The sequence below is a fragment of the Saimiri boliviensis genome, chromosome Y, assembly GCF_048565385.1.
Source record: "Saimiri boliviensis isolate mSaiBol1 chromosome Y, mSaiBol1.pri, whole genome shotgun sequence".
In the NCBI taxonomy this organism is placed as follows: Eukaryota; Metazoa; Chordata; class Mammalia; order Primates; family Cebidae; genus Saimiri; species Saimiri boliviensis.
Genome location: NC_133471.1, coordinates 8,034,522 through 8,061,438, shown reverse-complemented (window position 1 = coordinate 8,061,438; position 26,917 = coordinate 8,034,522). Strand labels below are relative to the sequence as shown.

General features: G+C 33.7%; 2 long non-coding RNA genes and 1 other non-coding gene across 3 annotated transcripts; 2 read left to right on the top strand and 1 right to left on the bottom strand.

Annotated features, from left to right (window-relative positions):
* The first annotated feature begins 7,244 nt into the window (after nt 1–7,244).
* Nucleotides 7,245–8,516, top strand: LOC141582916 (uncharacterized). The gene is made up of 3 exons (XR_012515808.1): nt 7,245–7,305; nt 8,287–8,360; nt 8,466–8,516. It is a non-coding gene; the product is annotated as an uncharacterized LOC141582916 (long non-coding RNA).
* A 2,616-nt stretch (nt 8,517–11,132) lies between these two features.
* Nucleotides 11,133–26,715, top strand: LOC141582915 (uncharacterized). The gene is made up of 3 exons (XR_012515807.1): nt 11,133–11,173; nt 15,301–15,394; nt 26,695–26,715. It is a non-coding gene; the product is annotated as an uncharacterized LOC141582915 (long non-coding RNA).
* Nucleotides 26,458–26,597, bottom strand: LOC141583088 (U4 spliceosomal RNA). The gene has a single exon (XR_012515841.1). It is a non-coding gene; the product is annotated as a U4 spliceosomal RNA (small nuclear RNA).
* Nucleotides 26,716–26,917: the final 202 nt, after the last annotated feature.

Below are 26,917 nucleotides of genomic sequence, written 5' to 3'. Positions count from 1 at the left end.
AACGAAAGCAATTGCAACAAAAGCAAAAATTAACAAATGAGGTCTAATTAAACTAAAGAGCTTCTGCACAGCAGTGGAATTTATCAACAAAGTGAACAGACAACCTACAGAATGGTAGAAAATTTTTGTAAACTGTGCATCCAACCAGTGTCTAATATCCAGCATCTATAAGGAACTTAAAACAAATTTACAAGATAAAAACAACCTATTATAAAGTGGGCAAAAGATGTGAACTGACACTTTTCAAAAGACATACATGCAGCCAACAATCGTGGGAAAAACCTCAACATTACTGACCATTAGAGAAAGACAACTATAAATCACAATGAAATACCATCTCACACCAGTCAGAACGGCTGTTATTAAAAAGTCAAAAAATAGCAGGTGCTGGCAAGGTTGCAGAGAAAAAGGAATGCTTACTTGCTCTTGGCAGGATTGTAAGTTAGTTCAACCATTGTGGTAGAGAGTGTGATGATTTCTTAAAGACCTAAAAATAGAAATACCATTTGACCTAGCAATCCCATTACTGGATGTGTACCCAAAGGAATATAAACCATTCTGTTATAATGACACATGTGTGCATGTGTCCACTTCAGCACTATTCACGACAGCAAAGACATGGAATCAACCTAAATTTCCATCAGTAGTAGATTGGATAAAGAAAGTGTATTACATATACACCATGGAATACTATGCAGCCATAAAAACGAATGAGATCATGTTCTTTGCAGGAACATCGATGGAGCCAGAGGCCATTATCTTTAGCAAACGAATGCAGGAACAGAAAACCAAATACTGCATCTTCCCACTTATAAGTGGGAGCTGAATGATGAGAACACATGGTCATATAGGGGGAACAACACACACTGGGGCCCATTGGAAGGTGGGCAGTGGGAGGAAGAGGATTAGGAAAAATAACTAATGGGTAACCAGGCTTAAAACCTGGGTGATGAAATAATCCATACAACAAACCCCCATGACACAAGTTTTCTATGTTACAAACTTGCACATGTACCCCTGAACTTAAAGGTTAAAACCTGTGTTTGATGACTTGGCTTTTCATTAAAGAGGCAGTCTTCTACTGATTCATTCCTCCAAATATGGACTATAGAATCTGGTCTTAATTTTGAGAAGTGAATAGTTACTCATTTGTTGAGGTTCATTATTTAGACATATTTGTCTTTATCATTTGCTAAATCAATTCCAGGGGATGATGTGCAGATATGCCATTAGCCAGCAACTCTTTATTATTTGGGCTAGACCAAAATTGTTTGATATTAAATTGTAACTCTTTCATTATATTTAGCATCCATTCATTCATCAGCTATTGAATGTTTTTTGTTATATACTAACAAAATAAATGTAGAAACAATACTGTGACACTATATGTAACAACCAAATTATAAAAAGATACCAAATTTGGAAATAAAAAATAATAAAATTTAACATTTAATGTCATTTGTTTTATGTGAAGGGATCCAGGGAATATTTTGGCAGTCCCTTTTTAAAGTAATTATTAGGAATTTGATTTTCAACAGGATTATTGACCTGGAAATGTAAACATGGGCATTTCATGAAGTACCTAACATAAATTGGAAGTCTGGTTTTTAAAATAATTAAGAAATAAGTATAATTTATCTTTCTTTAAACATGTATTAATCTCTATGATTTATAATTTTTTTCTTTTTTTAGTTTCTGACATTAAGACTTCAAGACTATCCATTTTTGTCTCATCTTGTTGTTTATGTACCATCTGTTCATGGAACTAAGGTAACACTTGGATTAAGATTATTATCAGAATGTTTTGGGGACACATGCTAAATTTTACAGTTCTTTTCAATCAGTTTTTCTGCAGAGTTTATCTAAAACAGTAGCCAGTTTGATGATCGACCTAAGACTGTTAAATTATTAGGATCATCTACTCCTACTTCAACTAAGTAGAATAAACCCAAGTTTTTTTGTGCCATTCAAGATCTGGTTCCAGTTTATCAGTCTTTCAAAACCTATGAATTATTAGGTACGCTTAAGTACAAGGCTATGTACCAGGAATTATAGGAGGCATGCAAATGAAGACATGACCCTTTTTTTTTTTTTTTTTTTTTTTGTGATGGAGTCTCGCTGTTTCACCCAGGCTGGAATGCAATGGTACTGTCTTGGCTCACTGCAACCCTACCTCCTAAGTTCAAGCGATTCTCCTGTCTCAGCCTCCGAAGTAGCTGAAACTGCAGGTCCATGCTACCATGCCCAGCTAATTTTTATATTTTTAGTAGAGATGGGGTTTTGCCATCCTGGCCAGGCTGGTCTTGAACTTTTGACCTCAGGTGATCCCCCAACCTCAGCCTCCCAAAGTGCTGGGATTATAGGTGTGAGCTACTGCACCTGGCCAACATGACCCTGTTCTTAAATAGATACATACTATTGGGAAGGGGGAGAGAAATGGAACTGGAGCAGCGGAAAGAGTGAAAAAAGAACTACCCAAATACATGTAACACAAATCAGAATATAGAAAGTACATGAAGAGAATGACATTATAATAAGGTGATGTTTAAAATGGCTTTAAAGTGGGCATGGTAGCAGGTACCTGTAGTCTCAGCTACTTGGGAAGTTGAAGCAGGAGAATTGCTTGAAACCAAGAATTCCAAGCTGTAGTATGCCTTGATTATGCCTGTGAGTAGCCACTGTACTGCAGCCTGGTCAACATAGTGAGACCCCACCTTTAAAATGAAATGAAACAAAACAAAATGGCCTTAACAGATAGTTAGGATTTTAATAAGAAAAAATGAATATTTTAGACCCATGCTGTCCAATACAGGAAGCACTAGCACATTTGGTTGTTTCAATTTGAATTAATATAAAATAAAAAATTCTGCTCCCTAGTTGTCCTAATCACATTCCAGTTGCTTAATAGTAACATCATTGCTAGAAGTTATGATGGACGGCACTGTTTGGACAAAGCAACAGAGCAAGGTGCGAACTATATTTGAAAAACAGTTAATAAGTAAGAATTTTGGAAGGATGGCCACCATGGGTAGAATAGTAGTGGAGGAAAAGTCTGGACAATTAGTTCATGGCCATATTATGAAAGTCTTGATTGGAGGATTCAGGACTTCACAGAATTCAGAAATCAGTAGGAAGCCCTAAGATTTTTCACTACAGTAGTAATAGTATCAGAAATCATTTATTTGGGAAGATTTAATCTCCTTATGGTGTAGAGTAGATCAGAAACAGAGTAGACATCTCATAAGGGACTTGTACAGACATCCTTAATCCAAAAATCCAAACTCTAAAACTTTTTGACAGATGAGGATACTCACCTCTGTAATAACGAGGATGTGCCATGTAAAGACTTTTTGAGTGCTGACCTGACACCACAATTGGAAAATTCATCCCCTGACCTCATGTGGTGAGGTATAGTCAAAACAGTCAAAATTTTGTTTCATGCACAAAGTTATTAAAAATATAAAAATTACCTTGAGACTATTTGTATATTTATGAAACATAAGTGAATTTCATGTTTAGACTTGGATTCCATCCCCAAGGTATCTCATTATATTCCAAAATCTGAAAAAAAATCAGTCACTTCTAGTTCCATGCATTTTGGATAAGGTATCCTCAGCCTGTACTAGGGAAGTGGGAATAGAAAGAAAAGACTTGTGGTTTTGATAGAATTAGAGGGTAAGAAAGAAAATGGAGGTAAAGGGCCCTTTGGACTCCCCTTTTCCTATTTTACCCAACAACCTCACACTTCAGAATCCAACCTGTGTCCCTTTTCCCCTTTTCCACAGTCTCCCAGTAATCTTTTACTTATTCTTATGATACTTTGTTTACAACTTCTTTGAAAATTTTATTATATTGAATTATAATTTATTTATGTCTCAGTTGCCATGACCATATTGTGGTAAACTCTTTAAGAGTAATGAACAGATAAGTTTTATTCTGCTTTGCATCCTTACCCTTCTGTGACTACTGCATAAATGCTCAAGAAAATGTTTCTCTCTTTATTTATTTATTTATTTTGAGATGGAATCTCGCTCTGTCACCAGGATGGAGTACAGTGGTGCAATCCCAGCTCACTGCAACCTCCCCATCTCAGATTTAAGTGATTCTCTTGCCTCAGCTTCCCAAGTAATTGGGACTACAGGCACATGCCACCACACCCAGCTAATTTTTTTTAGAGACAGGGTTTCACCATGTTGCCAGGATGGTCTTGATCTCTTGACCTCTTGATCTACCCACCTCAGCCTCCCAAATTGCTGGGATTATAGGTGTATGCCAGTGGTGCCTGGCCAAAAAAATGTTTCTTGAATGAGAAGGTTGATAAGATTTGTAGCCAAAATAATCAGAGAAATTTACGAAAAATAAAGAAAAGAAAAGGAGGGTGTAGTTGGGAGTCATCTCAATGACTAAATCACGAGTACCTTATAATGCATTCATTGTTCTGTTTTGCTTAGCTCAAGTGAGAGGTAATTCAGCATCTTCAATATTAAAAGCTCTCTTTAAGGGTATTTCTGGCAGGTAAGCTGGTTGTGAATGAATCTAACATTTTTCTCAAACTTGAAAAGGCCCTCTCTGCTTATTCCAAGAAATTAATAAGCCTTTCTGCAAATAGACAGTCTTAGCAGCCTAATAAATATGTAATGCATCTTAATGCTCTTTGGAAAGTAACACTGCTAACTCTACTGTTGTACAATCCTGTCTTACTAGAATTATAACTTAAGTCTTATAATTTTTGCATGTCTATGTATAGCTCATCATCAGAATGTAACATATATTCAAATAGTGTAAAACATTTTTGAGTCAACTAGTATATTAATATATTTTTAAAAATGCAAATATGGAATTACCTGTACTTTTTGGTAACAGAAAATGAAATAATTAAACCCATTAGAAATTTACTTCTTATTGGGTTTTTCAGAGATAGGCCTTTGAATTTTCTCTTTCTTGGGTGAGGTTTTTGTCATTATCCAAAACTAAAGGCACAGACAAATTCTTTAAGCACTAATAAAAATTCTATTATTTTAAACTTCTTCAAAGTGATTAAATTGCTTTTAAAAATTGCTTCCCTGTCTCAGATAGACTTGTCCAAAAGTACTTTGTAAAAATGTAATGAATATTCCTGTTCAATAAATGATATCTCTAATCTTTTAGCAGCCATTTTCTAAAATGAAAATATCTCTGTTCTTTACCTTGTAAGTAAGGAGGGAGAAATAAAAGCAAAAGTTTTTTCTTTTATTCCCCCAAGCATATGCTATAATCTAATAGCAATTTCCCTTGTCTGTTTTTCACTTTTGAAAACAATCAAAAATCTCCCCAAGAGGCAAACAAAGTAATAGTACTTCAGAAAATCCAAGGTATAGTCATTGGAAAAGCCTAGGGTAGACCCCACTAGCTTTCCACTTTTTTAGACAGAAAACTACTTGCTAGCTACAGTTATGCATCTAATTCATTTTTCTTTAGCTTCTATAGGTCAAAATATTATGATTGTATTGTAGAGATTATTTTAATGAAATTATTCCTTTACCAGAAAGAATTCTTGCTGGTGAGAGCAGTGTCTTATGGAACTAATTGAAATGTTACCTAAAAAGAAATTTCACTACAAAAATTTATAATAATGCAGATGTCACATTGTAGTTTTACATTTTTGGAAAGCATTTCTTTTTCTGGCTTCATACATAGTAAAGTAAACCTTCTTTCCGCTTACTGTAATAACTATTTAACCTGAATTAATGCTCCACAAGTAACATTGGTCATCTCTCGATGAATGACAGTATTTCTCCAAAAGCCTTTTATAGTCTAATTAGACTATATTTAATAAATACAGGATTTTTAAAAAAGATATATAACAAAACCACATTTTCCTTTTGACTATGAAAGCATTAAGAGATACAGTATTTAAATTCTTAATTAATCTTAAATTAGCCTAGGCTCTTAATACTTTGATACATACTTTAATGTCCCTCTTCTGCAAACACCTAAAGCTAACCATAAAAACACTGCTATGAATCTGTTGTTCTAAAAATGGCCCTCTAATAATTTATCTATTTAGTTAAGCTTCTTTATCAAGTTTTCTCAGCATACTATCTCTCCTTGAGAAATTCTTACCTAAGTTTAGGCAGAATTATAGTGTGATAGATGATACTTTCTCCAAAGCTGAGGTTTATAGACTTATTTTCCACTCAGACATCAAGTAAAGATATTTTACTATAAATTTAGCTTTACTTTTTCTGATAAATCAGTGTTTTATATTTCAGTTTGTTGTAGATTGTGAATTCTTTAAAAGAGAAACAAGATTCTTAGAGCTTCCTGTAACTCATCTTTTTTCCTTTGGTAAGTACTTTGTTTTTAGAAGCATAAGAATTACTTTTATTTTTAACAGAGTTGCAGTAAAGCAGAGCTTTGTAACATAAAATATTAATATTTCAAGTATACTTAGAATAACTATGTGATGTGGTTCAGTGGTTTGATTCGCATTTAATACTGGGCTAGCAGTCATCTTCTGAGAAGTCAACTTACATAATCACATACATTTTCAGATAATCACATGTGTGTATATGTGTGTCTGTTCTTATGTGAAATTTATCCTATTGGGCCTTTTAGGACAATTTTAATATAGAATATAAATTGCTGTGTATGTAAGAAGGTTTCAAGATTTCTCCAAATATTCTTTTAAACTTTGTTTTGAAATAATTTTAGATTTACAGAAAAGTTACAAAAGAGTTTCTGTATATCCTTCACTCACATTTCCCTAAGGTTGACGTTTTATATAAACACAATACAGTTTTTTCAACTAAGAAAGCATTAGTGCAATACTATTAATTAAACTATACGTTTTATTTGGTTTTTACCAGTTTTTCCACAGATGTCCTGCTTCTCCAGGTTCCCACATTGCATTTAGTTGTCATGACTCCTAAGTCTCCTATAATCTGTGACAGTTCCTCAATCTTTCTTGTCTTTCACAACTTTAAAACCTTTGAAGAATACCGTTTAATTATTTTGTAGTTTGGAGTTGTCTGATACTTTCATTTTTGTGGAGAAGTAGGGAACAGGGTCTCACAATGTCACTCACCCTGTAGTACAGTAGCATGATCTCAGCTCACTGCAACCTCTGCTCCTGGGCTCAAGTGATCCTTCCACCTCAGCCTCCTGATTAGCTTGGACAACAGGCATGTGACACCATGCTCAGCTAATTTTTTTTTGTATTTTTTTGTAGAGACAGAGATTCACCATATTGCCCAGGCTGGTCTCAGACTCCTGGACTCAAGAAATCTGCCTGCCTTAGCATCCCAAAATGCTGGGATTACAGATGTGAGCCAACACACCCAGCCTAATACTTTCTTATGATTAGATTGAGGTTATGTATTTTTGCCAAAATATCGCAGAGGCAATGAGATTTTCCTACTATATCATGTTGAGTATACATGATACTGATAGTTCTATTTACTGGTTGTGTTAATTTTCCTTTCTTGGTTAAGGAAGCCTGCTAGGTTTCTCTGCTATAATGTTAATTGCTTTTTCCTTTTGTAGTTAATAGTTGGGCTGAGATAATTTGAGAGTATGTAAATGTCCTGTTTTTCTTTAGAATAACCCACTATTTTTAGCATCCATTGGTTCATCTAGAATTTAGCAAATATCACTCTGGTATTCTACATTTAGTGGAATTCTTCCTGAAATAAAAGAGACCTTTCTCCCTACTATTTATTTATTCATTCATTGAATTTTTATTTATGTCACTATAGACTGAAGGTTATGTATTTTATTCATTGGGTTATAATCCAGTTCCATCATTATATATTTTTTTGCTTAAGTTGTTCTAGCTTTGAATATTGGGAACTCTCTTAGGCTGGTTCCTGTGCTCTTTTGGTATGCCTATCCTTTAAATGTATATTTTTTTACATTCCATTTATGAAAAGAAACTGTGTTAATTTGTAAACCTTAAAAATTTTTCTCTTCACGCAAATACTCAGAACAGTACAGAAATGACAGTTGTGAATCGCTCGTATCATTTAAGATAACAAGCATGTAAAATAAAAGATCTACTAAGAAAGTACACCTTTCTGAAATTGGAATTATATACTTGACTTTTTAAAAGCAGGTTGATGTGATTGGAAGTCATAAAAGTTGTTTTATCTAGAGTTTATTGCAGTGGGATTAGATTTTTGGGAGTTCACACAGAAGTGAAAACCTGTAAACAAATTTTTAATTATTGGCATTGTTTTAATGTTATCAGTACGTTTTTGAAAAAAATTCCTTGATATTCTAAGTAATACAGTACTTTGAAATCAACAGGACTGTCTTCAAGGAAATTGGTGATAAATACAAGAGGCCTATACTACAATATAGTGCTTCTGAACTTTGGACAGGTAATTAATCCTGACTACAACAAGAAGGATTTTATTTTACTTTAATGTTTACTTTAACATACAAGTAAACTTTTATTTTTTGTTTTTGTGGTCAAACTCTATTAGATATACCAAGCTTTTAAAATCAACGTGGTAAGCAAGTGCTTAGCAGTTAAAGGTAAATATATTTTCTAAAAAATACATAGAAAATTGATTATTATTGCCCTTCTGAGTCTAGGAAAAAAAGAAAGAAAGAAAGAGGTTAAAAAATATATATATATATATAATAATATTGTCATTTGAAGACTCATTAGGTGTTAACTCGAATTTTCTGTAATACTTATTCTTCTATATGTTTTTATGTTAAGTAAAAGTAAATATATAATAGAAAAGTTGTTTATTTCCAGGGGATTTGACGTAGACCCTTTCCTAACAGTAAAGCATTTTTATCTGTTTCACTTTAAATATCCACATTTTAAAAATGCCATCCATCTTTATGTCTTATAGTAGTAATTCAGATTTAGTTATTTAATATTTAATATTTTCCAGTACTAATATTTTCTTAGTACTGCCCATCTGCTCTAATATGTATTATAAATCTAATTAAAGCATTATTATTTAGGAATTCTCCATAATTTTCTAATCACGTAATTTAACCTGTATTGATTTTTTTAATGAAATGGACAATTGTATAATTAGTTAGGTATTATAGCAGCTTATGTAACATTTAGGGTAACATATTGTTAATGATACTTTTTTTAATGTTTTAACAGAAGAAATAACCAGTATCTATAAACTTCATATTCCTTGGTCTTATGAAGATTCACTAACCATTGCACAGTAAGTATTTGAAAGAATTTACTTTAAACTTTGGTGTTTTTGAATAATAGATATTCTGGTTAGTTTATTTCTTTAAATCATGAATTATTAAAATGCCTCAGTAAAATGTGTTTATCCTATATGTAACATTGTTCCTATAATTTAATATATAATATTCTTATTAAATGATAGAGAACTTAAACTTTACTTACTTTTCAGCTGAACCCCCTTCCACCTTCTCCCAACTCCTGTGTCCTAGAGGGAGCATTCAAACAGTTGTGCTATCATTGAAAACGTGCCCATCCACAATTATGGGTCTGGTACCTAGCTTCTTCTACATTATTTGATTTTATTATGCTGATGATTAACTTAGCCATGGCTCTTTACCAGCATTTTGTATTTAAGAATTGATATTTAAGTTATCTCTTCAGGGTTCCATCTTCCACGGAAATTTCTGTGAAACTCCATATAGCTAAACCAGAAAATTACAGCCATGTGGCATTATTAAAAATGTATACATCATCAAGCTGCAAGTATGAGGTAAGTTGTATGTTTGCTTAATTTTTAATATTTAGTTATAGAATAAGCTAGAAACATTCTTTTTATATTAGCTTCAGATATATAGTGGTATGGAAGCCAATAAATATAAAAAATAGGCATTGAAAATATTATAAATACTCTTCCTTTTTGCTGTTAACACCACCTTAGCATTCCATAGCTGGACCATTTGAAAATGTGTACATATTAATAAGTAATAGAAGATAAAGCCAAAAAAATAAGACTGTAGATTAACCTTATAAATTTGGAAGCCCCAAGTCCAGAATCTTGAAGAACATCATGAAGTCAGCTGACATGGGCTTAATGCAGTAATTGATGTAATACTTATTGGTGTACAGCTCTACTGGTTGTTAGCTTAAGGATCTTCTTTTCACTAATTATTTTAAGCTCTGCTAGTCATTAACATATGTGATCACATACCTATTGTGTTTATTTTATAATTAAAATACTTCTCGTTGTGTTAGGGGAAATAGAATTGAGAGTAACATTTTATTTACTTATGGATTCATGAATGAAGAGCCCCTAGATTCCCAATTTAAGTGGTTAAAGTACTTATTTCAGTGGTTATGACATCATAGGCTTCTGTGAAATATAAAACCAGCTGAAAGCTCAGCTCTTAAAACCAAGCTTAAATGTTTGGATTCTTTGTTACAGCTAGCTGTTCAAAGGTAAACTAGGATTGATTGTGTCAAATTAATAGAATCCGTTCCTCCAGCCAAGTTTCAGTTGAACTTATATTATAAATTAATTTAGATTTCATGGAATTTATTAATGCTTTGCTATCTTGCATTCTGTTTCTAACAGTTAAGGATTTTTCAGTAGTTTTTAACTTGCATGTTCATATTTATATTAAAGGAATATAAAAAATTGTTATAAAAATTTGGTTCCAACTAATACATGCTCTCAAAATGTCCTTGTTTTTCCAAGTACTGCATATTTTGAAGAAGTCCATATATTGACAAAATTTCATCATTTTAAGTTTCCCTAAGAAATATTAATCCCCTTTCTAATATCAAATAGACTTCCTAATTATTAAAAAAAAAAAGTATATTTATGGTAGAGATAATTGAGGGTGAATTTATTTTCAAAATATTACTTTGGCTTAAATTTCTTTAGCTGGCATGATCTGGTAATAAGATAGTCTACTTAAATATTTTCGGTAGTAAAGGGGCATAATTGCATTCACTCAACTGTCAAAAAATTAGATATGTGGGAATGTATATTAAATAGTAAAACTATACTTAATGCAGTTTACATGGTGGCTCGGAAGATTCCTTAAGATCTTGAATGCCTTTAAGTTAACCACTATGGAAAATTAATTATTATGCTTAAGAGATTCGCAGAAGTGCTCAATTTAATAAAATGTAAACTAAATAGGTGAAACTAACCTTTTTTTTTTCAATATTGTTTTAAACCAGGTGACAATTAAGACTTCCTTTTCACAAATACTTGGACAGGTAAGAGAGATTCCTGGCTCGTTTATTATTTACTGTTTTATGAATAAATAACTGTAAGGAAGGGATTATAGACTTTTTCCATAAGGGGCTGGATAATCAATAATTTTTTTGCAAACCACACATAGTGTCTTTTGCTACTGCCACTGCTGTAGCTGCTTCTCTATTCTTCCTTTTTTCTTTTTCATTTTTCTTCCACTTCAATAAAGTCCAAAAATTTTTCTTGGCCCACAGGCCATAGTTGTCCATTCCTGCTTTAAGGTGATGCTTTCATGTTGGATACATCCAAAAAATGAGAGCTGATACTTGATTTTCAAACAAATTAATGTTTTTGCCTAAATGAATTTCTATATTAAGCCTTTATGGCAGGGCATGGTGACTCATGTCTGTAATCCCAGCATTTTGGGAGATCAAGGCAGGAGAGTCACTTAAGGTCAGCAGTTCGAGACAAGCCTGGCCAACATGGTGAAACCCTGTCTCTACTAAAAATACAAAACTTAGCCAGATGTGGTGGTGCCTGCCTGTAGTCCCAGCTACTCAGGAGGCTGAGGCACGAGAGTTGCTTGAACCTGGGAGGTGGAGGTTACAGTGAGCTGACATTGCACCACTGCACTCTAGCCTGGGCAACAGAGGGAGACTCCATCTTTAAAAAAAAAAAAAAAAAAGAAAGAAAGAAAAGAAGAAAGATTTCATGTTGCTCATACCACACTATAAATTCATAGTACAATAAAATCCACAGACTCTGTCATATAAATGAATGTTTTCAAATAACTTTTTGTATTGTGCATGCTCAATTTGTAAAAGGAAAAATAAATTATATTAAAGATAAATGTGTTGAATTCATTAATTTTACAAAAATAGTGCATAAAGCAGTAGAACTATAGATATTACTTAGCATCACTGTAATTTGCAGAATTGTGCAGCCTGGACATAGATATATAACAGTTGATTAATTAGGGGAATTATATAGTTTTAAAATTCAGTCAAATTTGTATTACAGCTTTTATTACTTTTACTATATTTTTTGCTCTTTTGTATTTTGCAATCCAGGCATAATAGAATTTTGTTTTAACTCTAAGTCATTTAATACTGTAGTAATAAAACTCACAAGGCAAAATTAAATTAGAAATATTTGTTAAATGCATTATCTCATGTAATCCTCTGAACAATTTGGTGAGAACTAGATTACAATCATCATTACATTATAAGGATGTACGTTATAACATTCTAAGTTAATATATAAAAATTCTATGCTAAATTAGGAAGGGAAGGTTAAAATATTAGTATAAGTTGGAAAATAGCATCATGGATAATTACAATAAATATTAGAAAATGTTGTGAGCAATTATTAAATCTCTATAATTTATACCTTTGTATATTTAGTATGGCCAAAGGGCATGTTACTGTACACAATGGTTTGGGGTAGGAATATAACATACTCTTTTATCCATATAATTCCTACTTTTCATAATTCAGTTTAGTAACAAGAAAAGTCAAGTTATCTTGATACACTAGAGTCAAGCATTAAGTGTCCACCAAAAGAAGACAGACCTCATATACTTGTTTTGATGTGGAAATCCTTCTAAAGACTGAGGATATACAGGTGTTACAGTATCAGAGGTGGATTCTTTCTAAAATGTCAATTAAAAATTTGTGTTATTGAAGCTTAAGCTTAGTTTTGTAATAAAAAAAGAATTTGTATTAATTGAATTAAATTCTCAAATTATTGAAAAGACATAGGATGTTCTTTCTTCTTGCTGGTTTAAAATGTAGCTTATAGGTAGCTGGAGAGTGAATGAAAGTTGTATATCCTAGTTGTTTTAAAAAATTGTACTTGTTTTGTTTGTTTGATTTTTTTTTTTTTTGAGACAGAGTCTCACTCTGTCGCCAGGCGCCAGGGCTGGAGTGCAGTAGTGCAATCTCGGCTCACTGCAACCTCCGCCTCCCGGGTTCAAGCAATTCTCCTGTGTCAGCCTCCCAAGTAGCTAGGACTACAGGCACGCACCACCCATGCCCAGCTAATTTTTGTATTTTTTAGTAGAGACGGGATTTCACCATGTTAACCAGGATAGTCTCAATCTCTTGACCTCATGATCTGCCCAGCCTCCCAAAGTGCTGGGATTACAGGTGTGAGCCACCACGCCCAGCCAAAATAGTACATATTTTAAATGTTGCTTACTCAGTCACAGAAGATTGAAGAAGAGGAATAAAGAGAAACTGCTTGGGAGAACCTTCAGCCTTCAATAGATACCTTTTCATAAAGTTAATTTTTTTCTGAAAGAGGAAAATGTATTCACATATTCTGTAGTCTGCTCTTACAAAAAAGAGGGCAAAGCATAAACTGAAAGTTACTTTCACAGAATTCCATAAACTCAGGTAAATCATTTCTGTGCAGAAATGAAGTCCAGTGTTGCCAGATCTTCAGCTTTTAAGGTAAACTAGAAATCTGAATTTTTTAGATGAAATCTTTTAATTTTTCAATGTTGGCATGTAATTTGAAATTTAAAAAAATACTGTACCAAATACTAAGTATGGCTACAGTTTGACTGTGAGACAGGGAGGCCAGTTTATGATTGTAGGTTTAGTAGTATCTTAGATATCCAGCTGTATCTATATCACAGTGTAACATTTGATGCTCGTAACAATAATCCTCTATCATTAAAAAAAATTTTATATTCAGAATACTCTGTGTAGGACCTCTTACAAGATTCTAAATGCAGTGAAGGGCATTAAAGGTAACAACAGCTAATATTTTCCAGTCAGTTACCATGTACCAGTTACAATTCCAAATGCTTTATGCAAGTGTGAATATGTTTAAGCCTTACATCCCTATGAGGTAAGAGCTGTTTGTCTCATTATACAGATGAGGGTATAGAGAGAGGAAAGGGAAAGTAACGGAGGGGAAACATAACTTGCCTAAGGATACCGAGCTAGTGAGAGGCAAACCAGGAATGTAAATCCAGAAGTCTGACTCCTGAGCTTGCTATGATGCTTAAATTTATTTTTATACTCTCAAAAGTGCATGTTTTTACTAGCATGTATATTTACAGTATATTATATTTACTAGGATGTCATATATGATTTGCTATTAGGTAGCAAAATTGCCTTTTTCCCTTTTACTCAGCTTTCCCAACTTCCCATGCAAAGCTATAAACTATACTTCACAAGTATGGGCTGTACATTTTCTGATTTTTTTTTCTTCTCTTTTTACCTGGGAATCCATGGAAGAACTTTAGGGAGACCGTGAACTTTCTGACATTTTTTGCATCTTTTGTGTAAGCTTGTACTTCCATAGCTTTCCTCAGGTTGCAAGATAAGTTTATACATGTTCTAAAAAAATTCTGTGGAATGGAGAACATGTTTTAAAGTAAATTTCCTTTTAATAATGTAACATTAAAAGAACTTAAGGCTTTGTTTTTGTTGCATGTATTTTATAGAGAGCTGATATAATGACTTGAGGCACTATAACATAATGATTATGAACTTAGACACTGATTTTAAGACCTAGTTTTGTAAAATTTTCAAACACAATGAACGACATAAAAAGTTAATAAAGCAGTTAACATTTTCTGATAACTTGTCATATATGAGTTAATATTCTGAATGCCTTACACAAATAAACATGTCTACTCCTCATAACTGTCTATAAAGTACATACTATTATTGTTACCATTTACTGGTAAAGACAAAGGGAGAGCTAAGTAACTTGCCTATTATATTTTTAATTGTACAAGTTAGTTGGGCTCTCATGCCTGAATTTCTTTGTCTGTAAAATAGGGATAAGAACTACCTCAAAGGATATTGGGAGAAGGACATGGGATAATGCATATAAGGTATATACTGTCATGCCTGCAGCATAGTAAATAATCCGTGTGTCCTGAAAAGCAGTATTGTAGCATATGCTACTCAATTATATGTTCTATTATGCCTTTGGTGAAAAATTCAGATACATTTTTAGTTTGCTATATATTTTCAGCATTTATTTTACTTAGAGTTTTTGATATTTTTACTGGAAATATCTTTGTGGCCAGGTCGGAAAAGTATAAAAACAACTTTTACATTTTTGAAAGTACATTTATTTCATTAACATGAATATTCAGGAGTTGCCCATTGATTGACTTGTTTTTTAGGTAGTTAGATTTCATGGTGAAGCTCTTCCTGCTTATGTTGTATCTAGTATCCTTCTTGCTTATGGAGGACAATTATATTCTCTTTTCTCAACAGGTAAGAATGCTTCTAATTTTTAAATTACTTTTGTTTTGACTATTAAAGTAGAGCAACTGCATGTATGCTTTTATATATAATTCTATTATATTGTATCAGGAGACATATTTAAGAGAGTTCTTTGAACTCCCTTTTTACTATTTTATAATTATACCACATAATAATAGTTAGTATTCTGTTCTTGAAAGCGTTTGAAAATATCATGTAATTTTATGATGAGTCTTCTTTGCACCTTTATTACTCTTCTGCTATCAACCATGAATCCCAAAATAGTTTGAGGAAGCTAGTCCAGAGATCTTCAGTTTGTGGTCTGAAGACCTGTAAAGTATTAGCATTCTCTTAGCTTGTCAGTTTTGTATCAGTGTCATTTTTTAATGGAAAAAATAACTTTGAGTCTAACCAGATTAAGTCATTTTAAAAAATTCACGTCGGAATCAAGAAGTATAATTATCTGCATATAATAATTTTGTTAGTATTTATGACTTAAAAAGCAGTAAAACATTTAACCATAATACACACCAAAAAATTAACAGTGATATCCTAATATTATCAAATGTATTTTTTTTTTTTTTTTTTTTTTAGACAGAGTTTTGCTCTTATCGTCCAGGCTGGAGTGCAGTGGTGCGATCTTGGCTCATTACAACCTCCGCCTCCCAGGTTCAAGGAATTCTCTTGCCTCAGCCTTCCAAGTAGCTAGGACTACAGGTGCCTGCTACCATGCCCAGCTGATTTTTGTATTTTTAGTAGTGACAGGATTTTATGATGTTGACTAGGCTGGTCTCAAACTCCTGACCTCACGATCTGACTATTTCAGCTTCCCAAGTGCTGGGATTATACGTGTGAGCCACCATGCTTGGCTTCAAATGACTTTTTAATTATTTTATTTTTTATTTATTTGGTTAATACATAATTGTACCTATTTATGGGGTACGTGTGACATTTTGATACATAAATGTATTGAAGGTCAAATCAGGGTAATTAGGATATCCATTGACTCAAACGCTTATAATTTCTTTGTGTTGGGAACATTCCAAATCTAGCTATTTTAAAATACACAATAAATTATTAACAATAGTCATCCTGGCTGAGTGCAGTGGCTTGTTCCTGTAATCCCCACACTTTGGGAGGCTGAGGCAGGTGGATCACCTGAGGTCAGAAGTTTCAGACCACCCTGGCCAATATGGTGAAACCCTATCGCTAATAAAAATACAAAAAAAAATTAGGCAGGTGTGGTGGCGGGTGCCTGTAATCCTAGCTACTTGGAAGGCTGAGGAAGGAGAATTGCTTGAACCTGGGGGTAGAGGTTGTAGTGAGCTGAGATTGCACTGTCTCTTGCCTGATTGCTCTGGCTAGGACTTCAGAAAGGCAATCCCATTCACAACTGCCACAAAAAGAATAAAATACCTAGGAATATAGCTAACCAGGGAGGTAAAAGATCTCCACAATAAGAATTACAAAACACAGCTCAAATAAATCAGAGAAGACACAAACAAAAACAGAAAGTTTAAAAAGGGAAAATACAAAGTAAAATTATCAGTTTGCATAGTAGTTTTGAACCATGAACCTAGGCTTAAACACAACCAGTTCAATATATCAAATAATCATTATCCTTCAAGTAAAAAAAGGTCATTAAGAAGGGTAAGGTCTCATGATGTGAAGTCTTGTTCTGATGTCTTGGGAAAAGCTATCTGAAGAGTGAAAGTGTCAACTTCTCATCCTGGTTTGTAGTTTGAATGCCTCTGATTATGACATCAGATGGCTTGGTGAACTTTTTGTATGCCCCATACATCAAACATGATGCATATTTCTTAAAATGCATCAAGTTTCAGCTTATAGAGCTTTCAGAACAGAGCAGTTCTCATTTTTAGTAATACCATGGAAGAAAGTTGGATTGGAAGAATCTGGAAGAATTCAAGATCTAGTCTAGTGTATCAAGTCTAGTCTATCAAGAACCTGAAAACAAGGAACAGAGCTACATTCTAAAAACAGGTGTATTAAAGCTTTTCTTTAGAAACATAATTCTTTTCTCTCTACATTGATCACATAACAATCTCAGATTTAAAACCCTCTTGAGGGCTCTGCCTGGTGGCCCATGCCTGTAATACCAGCAGTATGGGGAGGCTGAGATGGGTTGATCACCTGAGGTCAGGAGTTCAAGACCAGCCTAGCCAACATGGCAAAACCCCATCTCTACTAAAAATACAAAAAGTTAGCCAGGCATGGTGGTGTATGCCTATAATCTCAGCCACTCAGGAGGCTGAGGCATGAAAATTACTTCAACCCAGGAGGTAGAGGTTGCAGTGAACCGAGATCGTGCCGCTGCACTCCAGCCTGGGCAACAGAGCAAGGCTCCGTCTCAAAAAACAAACAAACCAAAAACAATAAAAACCTTTTGAAGTTTTTAAAGTCTTAAAGTTCCTAGGTCTGCCATCAGTTGGCAGTTTTTATTTACTCACTCTCAGGTTGGGATTAAAGCCAGGTATTCTGTGCATCTTCTCAAATATAACATTTTTTTTTTTTTATTAAGCCTTGATAACATAACTAACATTCAATACAATATTTCCAGTTGTATCCTGTTATAAAGAGAGGCTAGATTTTTACTGGACTTGTGCAAAAAAAAAAATTATACAGCCATAAGAATACTCAAGATAGTTTCCAAATTTTGTAGGAAACAAGTAGAGAGGAAAAGCATTATGATTCCATCTTTGTTCACAAAAGTATATTTTACTGAATTGATAGCTTAAGAGAGAAATTTTCCTTAAATCTAGAAAATAAAACATTTAAGTGAGGAACCATTTCAAGTAGAAGTCATAAAAATGCTATCAGTTGGTCAATCGCATGTAATTAATTTTTCTTCTACTTTATTTTGATTAGTAGTTTCCTGAGCCCTAAGTTTTCTCATCAGAGTTTTGGATATTTTTATTTAGTTAATTGATCTTAAAGTTTTCAGAAATCTGTGTTTAAGAGTACTTGTGGCTGGGTGCAGTGACTCACGCCTATAATCTCAGCACTTTGGGAGGCCAAGGCGGGCAAATTACGAGGTTAGGAGTTCAAGACCAGACTAGGCAACATGGTGAAACCCCGTCTCTACTAAAAATACAAAATTTAGTTGGGCATGGTTGTGTACGCCTGTAAAACCAGCTACTCAGGAGGCTGAGGCAGGAGAATCGCTTGAATCCAGGAGGCTGAGGTTGCAGTGAGCCAAGATCACGCCACTGCACCCCAGCCTGGGAGACAGAGCAAGACTCCATCTCAAAAAAAAAAAATAGTACTTGTTGGACAGGTGTTGTGGCTCACTCCGTAATCCCAGTGCTTTGTGAGGCCGAGATAGAAAGATCACTTGAGACCTGGAGTTTTAGACCAGCCTGGGCAAAATAGGAAGACCCCATTTCTACAACAACAACAACAACAACAACAACAACAACAAAATGTTAAAAAAAAAAAACCATTAGCTGGGTATGCTGATGCATGCCTGCAGTCCTAGCTATTTAGCAGGCTGAGGTGGGAGGATCACTTGAGTCCAGGTGTTCAAGGTTGCAATGAGCTACAGTTGCAACACTGTACTCCAGCCTGGGCCACAGAGTGAGACCCTGTATATAAAGGAAAAAAAAGGGGGAGAAGAAAGAGTTCTTGTTATTTCATGAAAAGCTTGATTGCAATACAGCTGACTGCAAATGCTTTTTGAGAGAAATTTAAGACAATAACTATGGATGACAGAAACTTATAATAGTAATGGCTAAAATCTGATGAAAGCCCCCAGTTGGCAAGGAAATTTTAGCTATTTCTGTTACATGAAGCATTTTAAGATATCAACTAGAATCATGACAGCATCATATCAGGACCATCAGATTTTTATCAATTTTATGTAATTTTTAGAGTGCTGACATCAATAACATATACATAGAAATATAACTTTAAAGAAGATTTAACATAGCCAGAATTATGACTGATAACATATTTTATTTCTATGAATTTATATAATTTTGTAGCATATCAATAACATGAATATAACTGAAAAAGGATCTAGTGTCACTTATCATTTGACAATTTTTCCATATAATTCACCAAATAAACATAATTGTTTGATATCCCTAGAAGGTGAGAGGTACGTTCTTGCAGACTCTTCTGTGGCCCAACTAGAAAATTGGAAAGTTAATTCTAGGTAAAAATGACTTAGTCTGGAATTTTCAGCCACGTGTGTGGTGGCTTATGCCTGTTCTCCCAGCAGTTTAGTGGACCTAGGAGGGTGAATCACTTGAACCCAAGAATTCAAGACTATTCTGGGCAACATGGTGAAACCCTGTCTACATAAAAAATAATTAGCCAGTTGTGGTGGCATACACCTAGTTCCAGCCACTTGGGAGTCTGTGAAGGGAGGATCACTTAAGCTTGGAAGTTTGAACCTGCAGTGAGCCATGATTGTGCCATTGCACTCCTTCATCAAAAAAAAAAAGAGAAATTTTCATCTTTGAGAAGCTTGCCAAAGATATCAGAAGGTTCAAAACACTTGATCAAAAGAGGATCACAGGTCACTGTGAAATAATAGTAGTTTGTTTTTTTGTTTATTATTATACTTTTAAGTTCTAGGGTATATGTGCAGAACGTGCAGGTTTGCTACATAGGTGTACATGTGCCACGGTGGTTTTGCTGCATCTATCAAAAAAAAAACTTGTCATTTACATTAGGCGTTTCTCCTAATGCTCTCTCCCATCTAGCCCCCCACCCAACAACAGGCCCCTGTATGTGATGTGTCCATGTGTTCTCATTGTTCCAGACTTCAAAAGCAATACAGAAAATTATATGGATGTAAAAATCTTAACCTTTTAAAGCTCAGTTTTCCTAAGTAATAAGAAAACCTAATAAGAATAACACAGGAAATTATCCCATAAAATGTCAGTACTATGTAATTTCCTGTGTTATCTTTATTAGTTTTTTTTTTTTTTATTACCAAAAGGTAAAGAAAAGTCTGTTGCAGTGTGACTGTGTCTTCTGCATCTTACTATAGAAAACTCATTTAGATAACCCAGAACTTGAATGAACCTGATGAAAAGGTACTTGAATTTAATCAGATACAGGAAGACTGTATCTAACGTTATAAGTGTAAACCCATATGACAGAGGAATATAAACAAGAAATCTAGTATTGGGAGCAGAGGAATACGTGGCTCTTAGATATAAAAAACATTTGACATGGTTTCCTTATTACATGGAACAATTCAGACGTATCATGAAAAGCCAAGAATGTAAAATCAAGTTATCCAAGAGGAAAACATTGTTTATCTAGGCTTTCTAGATGAATATTTTCAGCTTTAAATAGTAGAGTTGGAACTGGAGAAAAAAGTTACAGGAGCTGACAAAAAAGGTTGAAAGAGGTTATCATCTGAGGCCTTCTCAAAGGAAGAGAGGAAGAGCAGGTCTTAGGAGGAAATGTTGCAGAAACAGAAACTCTGTACAACGTAGAGGATGGCTATTAATGAAATAGATTTCGGATTTAAAAATCAAAACCTTTTCTAAGTGTAAATGTATATTCAAGAAAGCCTTGGTGCTTTTCCATAGGTGACCAAATTTTTAGTTTTGCATTAGTATATCTTTAATATTGAAGTTTCATCTTTAGAAAGACACAAATCTCTTTTATAGCCAATTTGATCACATGCAAAATTTTCTTTCATGAAGTCACTCTTTATAAACTTTTTTCATGACTTAGTCAGACCTTTGATAACATTCTTCACATCTCTTACTTACGAGTTTCTTTCTATCTTGTTTCTATTTTTTTTTCTAGATCTGTATTTTGAAATGTTTAAACATCCCAATTAGACAAAATTATTTGTTCTCCATAAAGAACACATTTTTATGACTTTCTTATAATTTTTTCAATAACACATTTTTGATATATTTTTATAAATTAATTAGAATTGTTATAATTTATATTTTTAATTAGAAATTTAACTCTTAGTAACCTTAAATTTAACAGGTAATTTGAACTGTCACTTATTTTACTATTTAATAGATGAGAACTAGTTTTTTATTAAAGATTTACTTAAGTCACTGCACTAAAAGACACCTGGGTTAATTAGTATATAATTTATATGAGCACTCATTGATTGAAGCCAATCTGAACAGAATTTCTTAAGGGATTTTTGACCAACTCTGCCAATATATTTACATATGTATAAATACACCTGAACATGCATAGTCATACTCAAAGGCCTTATAGCTTTCATTTTGGGATTTTAATTATAAAGTAGTAATACAAACTCACTGGTTTATAAACCAAATTATATTTATGAAAAAACTGGGAGTTCTTTATTTGGCTAAACTTCTATTTAACTCCTATATATAATTAAGACTGTGGACCAAAATTTGGGGTAAATTACTCTCAGTAATAGTTTGATTTTTTCAAAACCTCTTTCACTCTTTTTTGTCTTTCTTTCTTTTTTTCAGTTTTAGATGAATTTAAGGGTTACATTTTCAATGTTTAGCTAGGACTGGCAGCAATTATTTAAGAAAAACAAAATATCCAAGTAACCTTCAATTTATCTTTTGTTTGTTGGTCTTGTTTGCTTGACTAGTCAGTGTGGGTGGAAAGACAGTTTAGCAGGGTTTTCTTCTAGCTTTTTTTTTTTTTTTTTTTTTGGCTAATGCATGGCAAAAAAAAAAAAGCAAAATTTTTATCCCAAACAGAGAAACCTTATATTATTGCTCTCAGCTCAATATTTTGACCTGTTTAACCATAGAGCCTAACCTATATAAATATCTATCTAGTTCTTTTTTTTTTCCTCTAAGATTATCTTTCAGTTTAACTATTCTATCATCCTAAGCGACTGTTGGTCAAGCAAACTCAAGTTTGCCTTTCGAAAAGGTGTCTAGATTACTAGTTACCATGGAACTGCTGTAATTTTTTAAGTTATTAACTTAAAGCTCTTTAAAACTTCTAAAAAATCTTGACCAGAATGCTGTAAGCAGTGAGTTTTATCTCAACACCGTAGAAAGTTAGCAGATTTAAAGTAGGCAGAAAACATTTTTTAAAAAAAGAGCTAGAGAACATGGAAATCTTTACGTATTAACTCTGTGGTTTCACAGTGTTTTAATTTGAATAATAGCCACTTTTGCTCTGAATCTTCCTTGCTGTAATTTGCTCAGCAGTTAAAAAATGTGTGTGAGAACAGGCCATACCCTGTTGGATTCCAATAAACCTGGCATCCCCTAATTAATGTTTGAGAATACCATTCCATTTTTTTCTTAATATATTAAGAGCAAAGAAAATCCTATAAACCTGTTAGAGAATGTCAAGAAGTTAGAACAGTGATTTAGATGAAAGTAACCACATTAGTCACTAGTCCTATGTCTAATGAGCCGTTCTGTGCCCACCATTTAGAATTTTATTTTGCTGTTAGAAGATTTTCATAAACACAAAAGGGAAAAGAGCCAGATCATGTACAGACACACGACCAAATCAAAAGAAACCGAGATAAGAATGTTCACATAAATTTTAACCAGTAAAATATTAAATTAAATTATTAAATTAGGCACACAGAAAATCAAAAGTAAATTTCCCAGAAAAGACATATCTAACAGACAGAATGTAAATTCCATAGAAAGTCACCACAAAGACATTTGTCTTTACACCAGGAAAGACTTGCCAGAAAAGACAAAAGGTCTTCTGTCATCCCAGGAGAGATATAAGGTCTTATTAACCAGACACAGAATAAAGTCAAGAGGTTCTACCCCGATTTTAGAGAGTCTTGTCCTGACAAAAGATGTGCCATGGAGGCAGAGAGCTCCAGGGGCTCGATTAAGTACTGCATTCCAGTTCTCAGTGTCATCAACTATCTAAAAGTAATCCTATTCCATGTCCTACCTCTGGATACTGTTAATATCAACCTAAATAATAAACAGAGAGAGGCTCTCTAAAAGAAAATAATGTTTATTTGGGAACAGGTTATTACAACAAGAATCTACAAGTCATAGTAAATTGTTTGCAAATTCAGGAAAGTAAAGGAAGACAATGGGTGTTAAAGAAAAAATGAGGAGGATTACATAATTGTTTTGAAATAATTATCCTTGGCTACAAGGATCCCTTACAAGGGTGGTGCCACCCTGAGGTTAGACAAGTTAGTTGCTGGGCAGATGTCGTCAGAGAGGTTTTGTTTTGTTTTTTTGGTAAGGTTGCAGTGGCCTTTCTGCAGAGTTGTGGTTTTTTCACAGTCTTCTGTGATAGTTTTGTTATTAGGTATACAAGCATGAGAACCCTCCCTTCATTCCTGGCTGTATTTGTCAGGGTTTTTATTTTATTTTATTTTATTTTTATTTTTTTTATTATTTTTTTTTAACACCATGATGCCATTTTGTTTCTGACAGCTTTCACAGTTTAAACATTGTTTCTTAATCTAGTCTCCATCTCTTTTTCTCCCTTTATAATTTTTAATATAATAAAACTTTTTTTTAAATACACTTTTTCATTTTCTATAAAGTGAATTTTGCTAGTTTGCATTGTGCTGATTCCATTTCCCATGGTGGAGTTGAACATGTTTTTCTATTTTATATAAATTAATAATTAGAGCTATAGGTGTGATCAGATTCAGATTATTTCCCACCCATCCCCACCCCTATTCTTTTTTGTTGTTGTTGCTGCTGCAAGAATAGTTCATAATATGTATACTTCTAATAAGAGACACCTACTCCCTAATTTCCTTCCATGTCATCCTAGTTTGTTTCCTTTTCTTTCTTCGCTTCCTTTCTCTCTCATCTCTTCTCTTCCTCTTCCCCTCCCTCCCTCCCATTTTTTCTTTCTTCTGTTCATCTTTCATTCCTTCCTCCTTCCCTCCTTCCTCCCCTCCTTCCAGCAGCCAATGCTTCATTATTACCTTTTCATCCTACATGTGGCTAAGGAAGGCAGATGATTTCTTAAACTGATGGCCCTTCTTTCCCAAATTAGCAAGGATTTGGGAGAGCAGGGATCCTCTATGTTTTAAGACATACCCCCAAAATTTCTCACTCATGTTCTCCATTTTTACCCTGGCACTTGAAGTTTCCTTCCTATAGTCTGAAGACTTCTTAAAGTGTACAGCCTCATCTCGTTCTCCATTCCATTCCTAGTGCCTAACATGATAATGCCAAACACACAGTAGGTGTATTGAACTGTATAAACTGTCAGTTAGGTCCTGGCATACTGAATGGAATAATTGAGATTTTAATGGACTATTTCAAAGGCATATGCAGGGTTAGGAGAAACCAACAAGAAATAATAAGGTGCTAAACTAGTAACGGAGCCATCTGGTAGTCAGAGGTATCTGGACAAGACAGGGAACAAACCTAGAGGGCTGTAGAGGTAAACAGCATTCCTGCAGGTGTAGCCTTAGGTGCAGGAACACTCTAGCCACTGTCAACCTGTGGCTACGCAGGATAAAGATGAGAAAATACATGCACACTAACCTTATTTTCTCCTACCCTCCTATCTGCCAATACCTCTAATTCACTGAACTTAACTAGAGGCCAGTCCATAAAAGTCAGCATTTCAGAATTCAGGAAAAAGTGAGGGGTAAAGAATGGATCTGGAAAAGCAGATATAGAAACTGTAGTACAATGGGCAAAGTCTTCCCTGGAGTATAACAGTTATTACAGTTTCCTAGGAGGCTAAACTTTGTTTTGTTAGGCTTGGACAGTGATTAAGGGAGGCAGGAGATGGGATGAAAGAGTTGGGCCCAAATATATTAAAGCAGTCCATAAATCCCTTCCACTCAAATCTTTCTGCAGCTACTTAGTGCCCTTCAGTGACTTTTATATGACTTCAAGTCTGCCTTTAGTGTTATTTTTAATGTGATTTAACCTACATTCCAGGAAGAGGTAAGCAATATTCAGTTGATCTGCCACAGACCCAGCCTTTTAATTAAGAGATTATTCTGACTGACATCAACCAGACTCGAGTTCAAATGTCTATCTTGCTTTGAAAGTCTGAAAAAAGCCTAATTTTTTCTTGGTTTCAACTGACTTGATAATTGATTCTCAATTATACAGAATGTGTATCTAGGGGATATTTGATGTCAGTTAATCTAGAGGCTTTAAGTATGGGATTATGTCTTCAACCAATTAAAGATGTAGTTTTGAACCAAAGATGCTTATGAAAAAATCACCTGTGGATTATACCCACTAGAATGACTATAATTAAAAAAGAGACAAATAATATAAAAGTATCAATGAGAATGGGGAAAACCTGAAACGCTCATACACTGCTGGTGGAAGTGTAAAATAGTATCACTACTGTGAAAAATAGTCTGACAGTTCCTCAGATGGTTCAATATAGAGTTACTGCATAACTCAGCATCTGCATTTTTAGGACTATAATAAAAAAATAATAAAAGTATATACTCATACAAAAATTTATATACAGATGTTCATAGGAGTATTATTCATAACATCCAAAAAGCAGAAACAACCCAATTTTTTGTCAGTTGATGAATAGAAAAATAAAATGTCGTATATTCATACAATGGAATAAAAGGAATTTGAATAAGAAGCAATTAAATGAAATACTGGTATGTTAACAACATGGATGAATCTTGAAAAATGCTAAGTGGGAGAGCCTATCACAAAGGACCACATATTATGATTCCATGTATATGAAGTGTTCAGAATAGGCCTATCTGTAGAGAGGGAAAATAGATTAGTGGTTGCCAAGGAGTGGGAATTTGTGGGGCGGTAGTTCAAGGAAAACTTTCTTTGGTGGGTAATAAAAATGTTCTAAGACTGTGGTGATGGATGTACAATTCTGAATATACTAAAAACCACTGAATTGTATATACTTTAATATGAAGAATTATATGAGAATTGTGTTCAATAGAGCTATTTTATTTTAATCACTTGTGGAACTTTGTGAAAATACAGCTAGTGAAACCCATCTTTGACTTCCTGAATTTGTTTTTATAAGTGATTGAATGTGTTCTCTAATATAAGAACTATTGAATTACAACTATTTTTAATCCTTCAAGAAGAATCTCTGTGTTAGTAATGACGACTCTTTCTTTCTCTGGCATAAAATTTGTTGCTTTTTAAAATTTCTTTAATTCAGTCTCTGTAGACACTCAAACATTGCCAGTGCTGACTATATTTCAAGTCGTCATGGTGGAGTATTGGGAAAAGTTTTCAATTAGCAATAATCATGCCTTGGATAAACCTCACTGGCTACGATATTGCCGCTGTGCAAAGCTAATATGTTGCTCTTCTAGAGAACCTGGGATATAGTATATCTCATGCTTAATTACTGTGAATTGCATATAATTGTTTTTTTTTTTTTTAAATCACCAGGTTGTTGCCTAGAATATGCTACCGTGTTAGATAAAGAAGCCAAACCACACAAAGTTGATCCTTTTGTAATTATCATTAAGATTCTGTTGGGGTAAGTTTTATTATCTGTGATAATGATTTTAATTGTGTTTTACATATAATATTATATTTGGTTCCATAATGCAATATAAATTTTCATATAGATTTGGTAGTTGACTTGTTTCATTAAATGGGATTTTTCTCT